The sequence below is a fragment of the Dipodomys merriami genome, unplaced genomic scaffold, assembly GCF_024711535.1.
Source record: "Dipodomys merriami isolate MVZ:Mamm:240054 unplaced genomic scaffold, mDipMer1.0.p SCAF_1098, whole genome shotgun sequence".
NCBI classification, from domain to species: Eukaryota; Metazoa; Chordata; class Mammalia; order Rodentia; family Heteromyidae; genus Dipodomys; species Dipodomys merriami.
The window spans coordinates 13,688-29,715 of NW_027202380.1; the positions used below are offsets into that span (position 1 = coordinate 13,688).

General features: G+C 45.8%; 1 long non-coding RNA gene and 1 pseudogene across 1 annotated transcript; both read left to right on the forward strand.

Annotated features, from left to right (window-relative positions):
* The first annotated feature begins 2,608 nt into the window (after nt 1-2,608).
* On the forward strand, nt 2,609-3,480 carry LOC138815480 (pre-mRNA-splicing factor ISY1 homolog pseudogene; annotated as a pseudogene).
* A 1,938-nt stretch (nt 3,481-5,418) lies between these two features.
* Nucleotides 5,419-10,591, forward strand: LOC138815488 (uncharacterized). The gene is made up of 2 exons (XR_011368334.1): nt 5,419-5,952; nt 10,351-10,591. It is a non-coding gene; the product is annotated as an uncharacterized lncRNA (long non-coding RNA).
* The last annotated feature ends 5,437 nt before the right edge of the window (nt 10,592-16,028 follow it).

Consider the following 16,028-nt stretch of genomic DNA (forward strand, 5'->3'; position numbering starts at 1 on the left):
AGAGTTCTGCCTCAGTGGCAGCAGGTAGCCCTGGTTTCCATGGCAACCCAGAAACCATCCCTCACAAGCAACAGCATTCACTTTTTTTTTTGTTTGTGTTGTTTTTGTTTTTTTTATGGTGCTGGGGACTGAAGTCAAGGTGGCATGCAACTTGAGCAACTCCCTCAGCTGAACCACACCAATTTCATCCTCATGATCCTCAGCTGCAGCCTTTGAGTAGCTGGGATTACAGGTGCTAACAACTACAGGTGCCCACTGAGCATTTCTATCAGCATGCATGATGATGATCCTCCCCAGAAGCTACTGCAGGAAAAGTCTGACTCAAGCATTCTAGTTTCTGAGGCTGGCAAGTCCAGGAAAACCACCAAGAGAAGCAATCAACCAGTACATTCAGACATCAGATATAGAAGATGAAAAAGGGTAGCAGAAAAAAGAATCAAAAGAATTGGATTTAGGCTCAGATATGCTCTCCAAATACCCCCGAGACATTTCACTCCTCCAAGCCCTAGGTGTCAGGAGATGGATTATGTGCACACTTTTTTTTTTAATTTAATTTTATTTTATTTGAGAACATACTGTACAGAGGGGTTACAATTACATGGGCAGGATAATGCATACATTTCTTACCAAGCATTGCAGCCTCCTCCTTTGTTTACCCTTCACCTCCCTTCCCAGCCTCCCCCCTCCCCCCCACCCAATCCTTCCCCCTTCCCCCCCACACCGACATTGTAAAGCTCGTTTTTGACATGACATTTTGTACTTCTCATTGTTGCAACAGGTCCACCTGGATCCTTAAACGACTTGTTTGTCCCCATCTCCTCCACAAGTTATACTGACATCAAATATAGTGAAAGCGGGGGTTTATGTGCAGACTCTCCAAATTGCACGAGGGAAAAGGGTTCCTGCTCAGGGGAAGAATCAACTAACTCCACACTGGGTCTCCAACCCATGTGCTAGTGCTTACCGACCCACCATCCCGCCAAATACTGCTCTTTGTGCAGAAATACAGTTCTCCCTGGAGCAGATCAAGTACCAAGAATCCAGCATTTTCAACTGAGGTAAAGTTTTGTTCCTATATTATTAACTCTCACAACTAAAATAGCCCAAACTGTAGCCTCAATTCTTAAAATTGCAGTTCAATAATAATCTTACTCCATTTCTGGAAGACAGGAGAAGTGGGGGTGGGGGGGAGTGAAGAGGGCCTCAGAAACCTTGAGCAGCATCTCCTTCTATTTATACATGTGACTCATTTCTCCACTCACCACTATATCAGGTTGTGCCTGCAGTTGAGTCCATTTGGTGAGCTAGCGTTCCTGTGCCCACATGCACTTCTAACTCCTCGGACTCCACTCTCCCATCACCTCCCACACACACCTCCCTTGGCTTGAGGACAGTGACAAAAGTGCTCAAATTATCAGAGCACTGACTTTGCAAAACTTTAGAAGATATACTGCAAAGACACCATTAATTTAATTGTATATCATGTGAATTGTATATCAGGCTTCAGTTGTGGTTATCATAGGTAGGTCATGATAGCTTATACTCACACAGCATAAATTATGCTCAGAACTAACTGAGAAGAGCAACCTGTGTGCATGCTGCACATGAGCTGGCTTTGCTTAGTAGCCTGCAAACACAACGCTGACATACTGAAAAGGCTGAGGGACGGGTAATTTCCAGGGACCACACTGGAACTTTGGATGTAGGGCTGGCTTTCACCTCCTTACGTTTTGATAGTGCTGAAGTTAGAAACCCTTGGCTTGTTTCTTTAGATAAAGGGTCTCAAGTCCCAACTGGCTGAAATGCCTAATTGAATCAGATACTGCAGCACTGTGGCTGCTAGCAAAAGAGATCTGCCAGTGTCTCTGCAAATCTCTTAATTAAAATCAAACATATGACAACTGCTCAGCATAAAATAGGAAAAGGAAGGCATACCAGAGTAAATTTCCAAAAATCTTCAAAGTTCTAAACTAGCAAATAGATTTACTTCTAAGTGCAGTAACTAAGTAATTCTGTATCACCACAGTGAAAAGCATGGTCTTGGGTCTCTGATCCCTCCAGGAGGGCGATGTTTGGGCCTAGCACACTGCTGTGGTCTATAAGCAGACAAAAAAATCAAGAGGATCTAGGTTTCAGGTCAGCCCAGCCCAAAAAGATGTTGAGACCCCACCTCAACAGAAAATTCAGCAGGGAGCAGCAGTGTGCACCTGCCAGCCCAGGACCACCAGTCCATTCACGCCATCAGGGATGAAAAGTAAGACCCTATCTCAAAAAATAACTACAGAAAATAAAGAACTAAGGGCCTGGGTCACATGGTAGTGTGCCTGCCTTGCAACACAAAGCTCTGAATTCAAACTCTAGTACAGAAGACAAAAATTGCCTTAAGAGGCATTTTTTTTTAAAGTTAAGCCAATAACTGACATTTACTGCTCTTGCTTTAAGCTTTAGAAATAGTGTCTTTTACAGATTATACCAACAGCCACCAGAAACAGCTATGTCTTTCTTATTTCAATATTCTCAGAGTCACTACAAAGTTGGCAAAAAGTGTAGATTCCTAGAACTTCCTGGATTATTAAAGAAAACTTAAAAAAAAGAAGGGCCTAGGAGACGTCGGCTGCACCTTGGTGCCATGGCCCGAAATGCAGAAAAGGCCATGAGGGCCTTAGCAAGATTTCGCCAAGCCCAGGTGGAAGAGGGAAAAGTGAAGGAACGAAGACCTTTCCTTGCTTCAGAATGTACAGAGTTGCCCAAAGCAGAGAAATGGAGATGACAGATTATTGGAGAAATCTCCAAAAAAGTAGCTCAGATTCAGAATGCTGGTTTGGGTGAATTCCAAATTTGAAACCGGAATGATGAGATCAATAAGCTGTTAAGAGAAAAAGGTCACTGGAAGGTGCAGATAAAAGAACTTGACGGCCCTGGTTATGGGAAAGTTGGTCCTAAAATGCTGGATCATGAAGGGAAAGCAGTCCCAGGAAACCGAGGTTACAAGTACTTTGGAGCAGCAAGGGATTTACCTGGTGTTAGAGAGCTGTTTGAAAAAGAACCTCTTCCTCCTCCCAGAAAGACACGTGCTGAGCTGATGAAGGCAATTGATTTTGAATACTATGGTTACCTAGATGAAGATGATGGTGTTATTGTACCTTTGGAGCAAGAATATGAAAAGAAACAGAGCTGAGCTGGTGGAAAAATGGAAAGCAGAGAGAGAGGCTCGGCTGGCAAGAGGTGAAAAAGGAGGAGGAGGAGGAAGAGGAGATCAACATTTATGCTGTCACTGAGGAGGAGTATGATGAGGAAGGCAGCCTGGAGAAGGGAGGGGAGGATGGGCAGCTGAAGTTCATTGCTCCTGTTCCTGTGCCATCACAGCAGGAGACTGAAGAGGCCCTGGTGCAAAGGAAGAAAATGAAACTGCTTCAGAAATAAGCCAGGGAGACCCTTCAGGTTCAAAGTGAAGAAGCCAAGAGGCTCCTGGGATATTAGGACAAGTGGGTGTTCTCATTGGAGTCTGGAGGATATCGTGGATGCCAGTGACCGCCCTTCCCAGGACTACCTGCACATGCAGCTGTGGCAGGCACCACCTGGCCTCCTTTCCCATCCTTTGTCCTTGCACCTTTTTCTGCCTCATCAGCTGGTCTGAGGGTAGGATTCTGTCCCTTTGTCTCCCGGTAGCTGTCAGGGTGCTGAACACCCTGGCCACCAACTTCATACAAATGTCTTTGCTACCCTATGAATCCATTCGTTTTATATAGGGATATGTAAAACAGGTTGCCACCTAGCTAAGTGTCTTACTCCATGACTTTGAAAAGAGGAGAATCAACTACAGAGGCAGCATAAAAAAATGTGATTTTTCCCCTATCTTCTCTTGGAAACGGAATCTCAGTTTCTATTAGCCAGAGCCACCTGAAGTATCTGCTTTACCTCTGTGCCTGGCTGGGGGAAGGGAATTGGAGCTAGAAGCATCTGTTTTATTATCTGCTCTGTAGATAGCTATTTTCATTAAAGATTTTTATAAGAAAGGAAACCTCTGTGGCTGCACTTTGTTCCCTCAGGTAACTATACCGAGGTGACATAAGGTCGGCCCATGAAGTGTGCATCTCTGCAGTCAACAGACATTTAAGAAGCACCTACTAAGAGTGCTCCATACGTAAAGGCAGAATCCATCCAGTGTGTAAACATTTTAAGGTGTTTTCCTCTAGAAACCTGCCCTGCTGGAGGAAGGCCCTTTGGCAATAAGCCAGGCTGCTTCTGAAATCAAAGGCTCCTGACCCTCCTGGCCAGCTTCAAGGGGCCCCTGCACAGACAGGATCAGTGGGAGGGGAGACGCCCTCAGCCACACTTGCACTGGCCTCACGCTCCCACGCGCGGCTCCCGACTTTCCAGGCCCCCGACTTTCCTGGCCCCATGCTCAGCCCGGGACAGGAGGCATTACTCCCTCAGCCCTGGAAACCGTCCCAGGGCCGCCGGGCCATGCTCTGCGCTCGGGCTCGAGTCCCCTGGCATTACTGCCTCGTCCTGCGGGGTGCGCCTGGCGGGTCCACGCCTCCAGCCCGGACCCCAGCGGGACCCCCGACGCATCCCCAGGAGCGGGAATTAGCGGGGATCGCAGCTGTCCACGGCGCCCCCTGTGCCTCCTCGGCCTCATCCACCGCGGCCGGCCCGGTACGCGCTCCCGGGTTGCTTCTGGGCTACACACAACCACGAGCGCGGCCCAGGCCCCTGTCAGCCGCGTCCCGGAGCAGCTGCCCGGAGCTCCGGACTCGGCCGTCCTGACGCCCCGCGAGCCGGTCCCGGTGCACACGTCTCGCTGGGGTCTCCGTCCTGCGGCGTCCCGGGACGCGTCACAGGCACGGGCGCCCTCTCCGCTGATCACCCGGCCCCTGCCCGGCTCCGACCCCCTCCGCGTCCGCCCTGGAGCCCCCTGCCCGCCATCCCCACCGCCCCACGCCGGTCCCCTCCCGCGCACCCCGGAGCCCTCCACGCCCACACCCGGTCCAGGCCCCTCCACGCCGGCCCCGGGAGCCCTCTCCCCGGTCCGCCGGCCCGAGGTCAGCGACCCCGCGCGGCGCGGGCCAGAAAACCATGAACCTGCCCGTGGTCTCCGGACAGCGGCGGCGGCGGCGGCGGCGGCGGCGGGGTTTCCCGGCATCCGGAGCCCCGACCTCCCCCCGCAGTGCACTGAGGCCCCGCGGCTCTGCGGCCCGGCCCGGCGGGTGGCGAATCGCTGCTCCACGCCGGTCCCCCAGCTCCGCTTGCAGGGCACACGCACTCACTCTGCGGGTCGGGCGGCGCCGCCCCGGCTCTCACCTCCTCTTCCTCGGCCGCAGCCTCCGTCTGCACCCGCGCAGAGCACCGCGCGCTCCCCCCGAACTCCCGCCAACCGCCGGCCCCGCCCGCCCGCCTGGCGCTCGCGCCCCCGCCCGCCGCCCACCGCGCCGAGGGCGGGGCCCGACTTCCCCACTTCCCTACCTCAAACGGAGGGAACGGCCACAGCCCGCGCCCAGACTGCGCGCACGCACCGAGGGCGCAGGGAGAAGGCCGGCCGCCGGCCACCTCCGCCCCCGGAGCCGCCTGGGCCGCCAGCAGCGCCTGCAGCTCTGCACAGGCTTCCATGCGGGGCTTCACTCAGCTCCTCCCCTTCGGCAGGGCAGAAACAACACAGAGCCGGTTGCCCTGCGTGTGCTCAGTCACTGGACCAAGCAGCGACCTCCTGAAGTTTGCACCTTGCATAGAAAGCCATGTGTTCCCCCACCTGCCGGGAACTGGATTTAGGTTAAATTCTTTCATCCAAACAACCTATTTTCAAAGCAGTGACGCCCAGCCTAGCTGGCACAGAGGAATGACAGCTGCTGGAACATTCAGGAGAAACACCTGTGCTGTGCAAATGCGGAAATCCCTGCTTCTCTGGAAAAGGCCCGGGTGCTGGCTAGGCATTCGCTGCTAATGGTGAAGGTGGTAAGGAAGCTCAAGCCTTGAGGGATCAGAGTCTAGGGGAGAACAAGGCAATGCTCTCTGTCTTTCTCCCTCTCCCTCTTTCTCTCTCATGCACGCTCCTGCACATACACACATACACACGATTTAAATTTTAACCCTGTTTGCTAGCCACTATTGAGTACTTGAAATGAGTTTTGTAGGTGTAGAACAAGCCCCAGCTTTAGTAGGAAAAAATGGAATGCAAGGTAGCTCAGTTTTTTTCATGTTGATTCTATCATTTCAGTAACTGAAAATGTTTACAGCTTGGAACTAAAAGTTAATATATCAGCTTAAGATAAAAATATGTAGAATTTATGGGTGGGGAAGGTGGCTCAGTGGTAGAGCACTTTCCTTGCATGCATGAGGCCCTGGGTTCGATTCCTCAGCACCACAGAAGCAAAAAGAAAGCCGGAAGTGGCGCTTTGGCTCAAGTGGTAGAGCGCTAGCCTTGAGCTGAAGAGCTGAGGGACAGCGCCCAGGCCCAGAGTTCAGGCCCCACAACCGACCCCCCCAAAAAAGATATAAATATACAGAATTTAAATTGATTTCCACAGTTTTGTTCCACACATACTAATGCATTCCTAGTAATCTAGGATGATCTAGGCCCAAATATAGGGTAAGGGAATATAGGTTAGCTACACTTAAAATGAAGGAAAAAATATTAATGCAAATTCAACTAAATAGTGTGATAGGACTAACAGCTAAACTGCCTTATAATATGTAAAAACTCGTATTAGTTCAGTAAATATTTTAGTGAGTAGAATTCTAATATATACATATACGTGGAAATAAATAAATATATAGAATTTAGGGGCTGGGAAGGTGGCTCAGTTGTAGAGCACTTGCCTTGCATGCATGAGGCCCTGGGTTCGATTCCTCAGCACACATAAGAAAAAAGAAAAAAGCCAGAAGTGGTGCTTTGGCTCAAGTGGTAAAGCACTAGCCTTGAGCTGAAGAGCTGAGGGACAGCACCCAGACCCAGAGTTCAGGCCCCACGACCGGACCCAAAAAAAAAAAAGATATAAATATATAGAATTTAAATTGATTTCCTCCATTTTGTTCCATGCATACTAATGCATTACTAAGAAATATCAGTGATCTAGGTCCTGAATATAGGGAGGCAGGCTTACAAGTGGGAATGCCTGAGTCCAAGGTAGCTTACAAGCCAAGTACTTAAAAGTAGGAGGATTCTAGGAAAAGAAAGGAACTGAATAGTAATGCCATCATAATAACTGTCAACAGTGGCTGAAAATGACAAGAGAATATTTTTTTTTAATTGTATTTTATTTTATTTGGGAACATACTGTACAGAGGGGCTACAATTACATGGGCAGGATAATGCATACTTTTCTTACCAAGCATTGCAGCCTCCTCCTTTGTTTACCCTTCACTTCCCTTCCCCGCCTCCCCCCTCCCCCCACCCAATTTTACCCCCCTCCCCCCACCCAATTATACCCCCCTCCCCCCCCCCACACCGACATTGTAAAGCTGGTTTTGACATGACATTTTGTACTTCTCATTGTTGCAACAGGTCCACCTGAATCCTTAAACGACTTGTTTGTCCCCATCTCCTCCACATGTTATACTGACATCAAATATAGTGAAAGTGGGGGTTACACTGTGGGGGAGGGACATACAAAGCAACAAAGAAATAATCTTGTAAATGCGTTAGAAACACATGCATGAAAGAAACGAAAACATTAAAATACATATTTAAGGGTTCATTTTCCTAACATCACATTATCTGACCTTTTCCGCTTGACTCATACCTATACTAGATATTGCAAATAAGGGAAACCATGGGACCTATGCTTCTTTGGGCCTGGCTTAGTTCACTTAATATAATTTTTTCCAAACCTTTCCATTTCCTAACAAATGGGGAAATGTCATTCTTTCTGATGGAGGCATAGAATTCCATTGTGTATATATACCACATTTTCTTGATCCATTCATCTACTGAGGGGCATCTGGGTTGGTTCCATATCTTAGCTATGGTAAATAATGCTGCAATAAACATAGTTGTGCTGGTAGCTTTAGTGTGGTCTTGTTTGTAAACATTTGGGTAAATGCCCAAAAGTGGGATTGCTGGATCATAGGGGAGATCTATGTGAAGTCTTTTGAGGAACCTCCATACTGCTTTCCAAAGTGGTTGAACAAGTTTACATTCCCACCAACAATGAAGTAAGGTTCCTTTCTGTCCACATCCCCTCCAGCATCTGTTGTTGTTAGAGTTCTTGATTTTTGCTGTTCTAACTGGAGTGAGGTGATATCTCAATGTTGTTTTGATTTGCATTTCTTTTATGGCTAGGGATGTTGAACATTTCTTCATGTGTCTATTGGCCATCCTTCTTTCTTCTTCAGAGAAGCTTCTCTTTAAGTCTTTCGCCCACTTATTTATTGGGCAGTTGTTTCTTTGAGGATTTGTTGTTGGGTGGTTTAATTTTTTGAGTTCCAAGTATATTTTAGATATGAGACCCTTGTCCGTTGTATGGCTAGTAAAGATCTTCTCCCAATCGGTGGGCTTTCTATTGATCTTGCTAGCTATGTCATTTGCCCTGCAGAAGCTCTGCAATCTTATGCAATCCCATTTGTCCAACCTTTCTTTGATTTGTTGTGCTTCCGGGTCTCTATTCAGAAAATTTCGGCCTGAGCCAAGGAGACCTAGGGTTTCTCCTATTCCATCCTGTAATGTTTTCAGAGTGTCTGCTTTGAGTTCAAGGTCTTTGATCCATTTGGAGTTGATTCTGGTGCAGGGTGATATATAAGGATCTAGCTTTAGTTTTCTACATGTAGTTAACCAATTTTGCCAGCACCATTTACTGAAGAGGCTGTCTTTCTTCCATTCTATTGTTTTAGCTTCCTTATCGAAGATTAGATGGCTATAGGTCTGTAGGTTCATTTCTGGGTTTTCAATTCTATTCCATTGATCCTGAGGTCTGTTCTTATGCCAATACCAAGCTGTTTTGATTACTATGGCTTTATAGTAGAGTTTATATATACCAAATATCAATTTGGTATTGATATTCCTCTAGCAGTGTTCTTTCCGTTGAGGAGCGTTTTTGCTATTCGGGGTCTTTTATTGTTCCATATGAATTTTTGGATTGCCTCCTCTATTTCCTTGAAGAATGAGGGTGGAATTTTGATAGGTATCGCGTTGAATTTGTAGATAGCCTTGGGAAGTATTGCCATTTTCATGATGTTAATCTTGCCAATCCAGGAGCATGGGAGGTTTTGCCATTTTTTAAGTTCTGTGTTGATTTCCTTTTTCAAGATTTTAAAGTTTTCATCATAGAGGTCCTTCACTTCTTTGGTTAAGTTAATTCCTAGGTATTTTATTTTTTGTGGGGCTATTACAAATGGAGTTGCTTTCCTAATTTCAGCCACACTTTAAGAGAATATTTTAAAAGCAACCAGTCAGTGGTGAGTTTGCTAGTGGTACAATGAGATGCACGAAGTGAGAAATATGGATCTGGTCAACAGCTGTCTAGCTAAGGCTTGCAGAGTCCTCATCTTCAGTTCAGCCATGAGTGAGCAGTCAGGTGATGCGACTACTGTAGTCCATCTCCCTGTAACCTGTGGTCTACTCTGCCCCATGCAATCAAGATGGCTGAAGTTTTATCCTTCTTTCATCCACCTTCTCTGTGGTCTCTTGGGGTGAAATCTAGTCATTCAGTGTCTTTCCTTACCAACCACAGATTAGGTTAAAAACAAACAAAACAAACCAAAAGTTAGATACCATTTGATATCCCAGTAGAGATTCTAGGGTTCCTGCTGCCAAGGGGGAGAAACATTCTCCAATCCTCAGGTTCATTCCAATATTAACAATGCTCTTAACAGTACATCTCCAAACCTCATTTTCCTGATGAAGACATTTAGACACGCTGTCGGGTATCCTGAAGGAATTCACTGGTGGTCAGGAATGTCACTGTAGGGTGGACAATGTCCTGTTGTCATGGATACGGGCTCATCTCACCACCTGGCTATTGAATATAAATCCTTGCATGCCCCTAAGTTGTTAGTCTATGCAAAACAGCATAGACTAAAAACTACCCCTAACTGGAAACACTGCACAAAGACAAAATGACTTAATTCTGTGGAGTTCTACTACAACAGTCTGCTGATAGACACTGATAGAAAAGTCACATCAACAGAGTCACAAAAAAGCAACATCTGCTCACTCCACCTTACTGTCTTCAGGTTTGTGGTAGCAAGGAGCCTGCCATTGAGGAAACACTGGGCATGTGCAGGGTGCAAAGGGTTTAGTCTTGTACTGTGGATGTGTGGTTCATTTTTCTATAGAGTCATGCCACTTTTCAACAAATGTAAAATTTCCACTTGATCATTTCAGCAAAACACATTCACTTTTACCTTGCTTTTCAGGCCCTGCTAGATTTTTTGGAAGCAAATTTTCATAAACTGACGGCCAGGGAGACACACACTCAGCAGCTGATACAAGGATGTAGACACAACTGACCACAGGCCAGTGCTGCCTTGAGTGCCTGCCTCCACCCAGCTTCAGAATGTGCACTGGGAGTTTCAACTTCAGTGACTGAAATTTCTTTTTCTTTTTTTAATTGTACTTGGTCAAACCCCTGTGAGATAAATCTACAAATCAGGTAGACTTAGTGTGTCAGCCTTTGTCCACTGCAGATGGAACAATCCTGTCTCAGTACTGGTTGGAGCTCGGGACATTCAGCCATGGGGTCCATGTATTGTACTGTTGGTGGGAAGCAGACTCCAAGTGGATTGATGATCTGCACCTTTTGTCAGACAACTTGGGCAGGGCCTGGACTCTGAACACATGGCCCATTTTCATGGACACTTGAGTGTATAGGGAAGTTCACCCCAGATCTCCTCTGTAGGGCCCACCCGTATCAGTCTCCTGATGGGAGGAAAAAAGAGAGCAAGTAGGGACAGGTGACTAGAGAAAGATCTGACAATCACATTTGAAGCCAGCCTGGGCAGGAATGTCCATGAGACTCCTGTCTCCAATTAAGCACCAGAAAAACTTGAAGTAGAGCTATGGCTCAAGTTGTAATCGCCTTAGCGAAAAAGTCCAGAGACCGTACCCAGGCCCTGAGTTCAAGCCCCAGGATTAGCACCAAAAAGAAAAAACAAAAAAACAAAAAAAAACAAACTTGTGCTTTGGTCATTGTCAATGGGTGGAGAGGTAGTCAGATTTAAACACAGATGTTTTGCTCTTCCTGGAGGTTCAGAATTTTAAAATAAGAGTAGTGGGACCTTAACTGAATGTCACCATGAAACTCCTTAAGTGTGCAACTGGCCTGTTATATTTTTAATCAGTGATGATGACAGGTATTGATCAAGCACTCACAAACACTCATTCTCAATCCATTCAGTAAAAACACTTATTGGGCTCCAAACAGAACCCATGTATTTATAATAACTTTAGTAAATGGCTTCAGAATTCTGTCCCAACTCAAAATTGTCATGAGTTTGTTCATCTTTCCTGTGTTAGAAATAAGGCTTCTCCTATCTGTCCCAGTTCTCAATGACTTGGGGGGAGAGAGAGAGACAGAGCGAGACAGAGACTGAGAGGATACCGACAGAGAGAGAGAGAGAGAGAGAGAGAGAGAGAGACAGAGAGAGAGAGACAGAGAGAGACTGAGAGACTGAGAGACTGAGAGACTGAGAGACTGAGAGACTGAGAGACTGAGAGGAGACAGATAGAGAAACGTGGCATGTGCCCTTCTGGCACTTCCATTCTAAGACGATAGATTTAAATGGATAAAACTAAGGAATATAATAGCTGGGGAAGGAGAGGAGATTGCAGTAGATAGCTGCTCTCCATGGGCTCCTCCTGAGATGAGGCCTGACGTTCAGGTGAGTGAGGCAATGTGAGACTCAAGCAAGGAAAGGAAGTAGATTGGTGATAGTGAGGATTCTCAGCAAACACATGCCTTTGTAGGAAGTCTATAGAAATCGCAGTATAGGAGGCACCTTGCAAGTCAATGTGGCAGAGCACTGGTGGCTCATGCCTAGAATCCTACACTATTCAGGAGGTTGAGATCTGAGAATCACAGTTCGAAGCTAGCCCAGTCAGGAAAGTCTGTAAGACTCTCATCTCCAGTTAATCATCTAAAAACTGGAAGTGAAGCTGTAGCTCAAATGAGTAGAGTGCTAGCCTTGAGTAAAATGGCTCAGGGACAGAGCCCAGGCCCTGAATTCAAGTCACACAACTGGCAAAAAAAAAGTCAATGTGGATGAAGTATGAGAATACCAACACTGGATAAATAAGTGGACCGTGCAAAACCCCACATTTGGACGCCCTGGAGAGTTATCTCACAGAATCTGAGCACATTACCAGAAAGGCACTGTATGTTTTTTACATGTTTTGTGCTTCCCCTGAAATGTTCTAAGCAAGGGAATCTGCTGGTCACTTTTGTTGCTAAGGCTGACTGTACTATTGGGCAGAGAATGGATTAAGGCAGAGACAAAAATGCATGTGGGAAGAACAGTGCTTTATTCAGCCTGGGTCTGCCCTAGCAACAGCACATAGACTAGATGACTTAAACAACATAAATCTATAACTCATAAAAGTTATTATAGTAAAGTGAGTCTGGAAATAATGAAAAGGTGTCCTGCCTCAACTGAAGGAAGGGCTGGGACAATAAGAGAAATTCAAGTGTGGTCCAGGAGATAGCCATGTGGGATGGAGAGATGCACAAATGAGCAAGTTTTTCTCTTTCTGTGTTGGTCAAAGAAATACTGAACTTGGTCTGCTTTCTTGGCACCTGGAGGCCAACATAGTTACACCTACATCTTCCCCCAAGTCAGCGACCTGCACAGGAAATGAAAAGGATGACACCATTCGTGTTAGACTCCTGGTCCTCTCTGTGGCACCATTATCCTGAATTCATCTCCAGCACATTCCCATCATCTGCCTCCAAACAGAAAATTATTCAGTGTACTATCTCTTCTACCCCTTCTCTCTAGTTCTTCCATTCTGCTTTTGAACAGAATGTGTTTTTATCCAGCCCTATAACCATTGTCTTTTTCACCTGTTCAAGGGCCAGTGGCCAAGATAATTGCCCTAATTGTCTGATGGGAAGAGTAACATTGATCCACATGCACTGTACTAATAAACCCATATGCATAACCCTCTTGCATAACTACTTAAAAGTAGTAATAGGGGCTGGAAAGGTGGTTTAGTGGTTAAGTCTTGCCTTGCATGCATGAGGCTCTGTGTTCAATTCCTCAACACCAGATAAGCAGAAAAAGGCAGAAAAGAGGCTTGGTTCAAGTGGTAGAACCCTAGCCTTGAGCTGAAGAGCTGAGGGACAGCGCCCAGGCCATAATTCAGGCCCCACGACGGGGACACACACACACACACACACACACACACACTCACACACACACACACACACACACACACACACACTAAGCAGTACTTTAGGAGAAAATGAAGAACACAACTGCCAAGAAAATGCAGTTACCACTTTCCTAAAAAGAACCATTTTGAAAATATACAATAAGAGTATAGTTCAACAAAACTTTATTATTTTTAACAAAGTAAAGTTGAAAGAGGGAGAAAAAGCAAGCAAGCAAGAAATGAAGAAAAGGAAACAAGGAAGGAAGGAAGGAAGCAAGGAAGGAAGGAAGGAAGGAAGGAAAATTATATGGAAAAAAGTCTGCACTCTGAATATAAATTGGACAGAGCCCATAGTGAAACTTTTACCCCATCTGAATGTTGCTCCTAAGACTTCTCTAGCTTCTCCAATTTAATGATACTAGTTTATTCAAGGGATATTCACAATTCAGCTAAGGTTTAGGATTCAACTACGGTTCACTCCTGCTATGATGCATAAAACCTCCCAAATCTCTCAAGGTATTTTCCTCAGGACACATGAAGCCTTCTCCTAATCCTCAGTGAAGATGAATGTCTGCAACCAGTCATAAAATCTTTTTTTTTATTGTTGTTTCAGTCCTAAGGCTTAAAGTCAGGGTCTGGGTGCTGTCCCTGAGCTTTTTAGCTTAATACTGGTGCTCTACTACTTGAGCCACAGTTCCATTTCCAGGATTTTTGGTGGTGAATTGGAAATAAAAGCCAAACAGACTTTCCTGCCTAGGCTGACCCGGAACTGTAATTCTGAGATCTCAGCCTCCTGAGTAGTTAGGATTACAAGCATGAGCCACTGATGTTCAGCTAACCAGTCATAAAATCCTGAAGGACACTTAAAAACTCACTCATTTTAAGTTTTAGGCTTTTTTTAAGCAATTCAGCAATTTATAACTTAAGTGAATCAGACAAAATGATCTCACTACAATGCCTTAATAAATAATGCTGGACACCAGTGACTCAGGTCTGTAATCCTGGCTACTCAGGAGGCGGAGATGTGAGGATTGCAATTCGAAGTTATCCCAGGCAAGAAAGTCCATGAGACTCTTATTGCCAATAAACTACTCAGGAAGAGCTGGAAATAGCACTGTGGCTCAAGTGGTAGAGCAATAGCCTTGAGCAAAAGAAGCTCAGGGACAGCACCCAGGCCTTGAATTCAAACCCCAGGACCAGCAAAAGAATTAAAAAGAGCTGGGAACAGGTGGCTCAAGCCTGTAATCCTAGTTACTCAGGTGGCTGAGATCTGAGAATCACAGTTCAAAGCCAGCCCAGGCAGAAAAGTCCGTGAGACTCTTATCTCCAATAAACCACTAAAAAACCAGAAGTGACTCTGTGGCTCAAGCAATACAGAGCTCGCCTTGAGCTGAAGAGCACAGGGACAGTGCCCAAGTCCAGAGTTCAAGCCCTCCCCCACACAAAAAAAAAAAAAAACAAGAAAAAAGAAAAGCATATTTTTAGAAGGTTGAAAACCTATTCTCTGAACAATTGATCAATTTTTCAACTTTGTCCTCAAATTATCCTAAAATAAAAATGACTCCCATTTTGGCAGCTATTGCTTTCCCTGAAACAGGAAATCTCTTTCAAAAATATTTCTTTCACAGTAATTCAATAGTTTTCAGTATAAACCATCTCTTTTATCCACATTGTCAAAGTTTAGAAAGAATGCACCTATTTGTCATTTCAGAGAAAGTTCTCTTGCATAAATTCCATCTTGGGCTCAGGCCCAAACAGGCCTCTGAAACAGCTGCATTTGGCAGGTAGCTCTCAGAACACACTCCTACCCAGCTCTGCTTTAATAATCTGGCAGAAAGCGCACCTAACAACTACCGCATTGTCCAATTAGAGTGTGAGATCTTCTCTGTCCCTCTCCTATTAGCACTGTTTCCTCACCTAGTTCTTGAGTTGGTGTCTCTTTTGTGTGTGTGTGTGTGTGTGTGTGTGTGTGTGTGTGTGTGTGTGTGTGTGTGTGTCCGGTCGTGTGGCCTGAACTCTGGGCCTGGGTGCTGTCCCTCAGCTCTTCAGCTTAAGGCTAGCGCTCTACCACTTGAGCCACAGCACCATTTCCGGCTTTTTTCTTTTTGCTTATGTGGTGCTGAGGAATCGAACCCAGGGCCTCTGGCATGCAAGGCAAGCACTCTACCACTGAGCCACCTTCCTCACCCTGGTGTCATTTTTTCATGTCATTGTTTTCTTGAAATTCCTGAGCATTTAGAATCCCACGCTCCCTTTTGAAATTGATAGTTTAGATTAAAACTATGTTGGCCACAATCCTATTTTTATTATTCAAAAGAGAATTCTATTTCACTTGCTTGTGAATGGAAGTCTTTACTAGGACAGGTTGTTTTTGAGAGGAGTCAAGGTGAGCCTGGGCAGAGTCCACAGAGGCCCCATGAGCAGAGGATTCTCCATTCTTCTTCCAGACCAAATGTTTGTCTGGGAGTCTCTGCACAGGGCCTGCTTTGAATGACCTCATACTCTTGCCTTCACTCAGGAGTAGGGAATCTTTCTTCTGCTAAGAACTATTTGGATATCATTACATCATTGACAAGCTATGCAAAATTATCAGTATGTACAGAAAGGGCACAAACCCAGCAAGAAGCAAACGGGGCCACCTCATCCTAGACCAAGTGATTGTGAGGGCCTATATGACCCAGCGACTAGAGTTTCCCAAGCCTGACTGGGGAAGTGATGAGCTGGA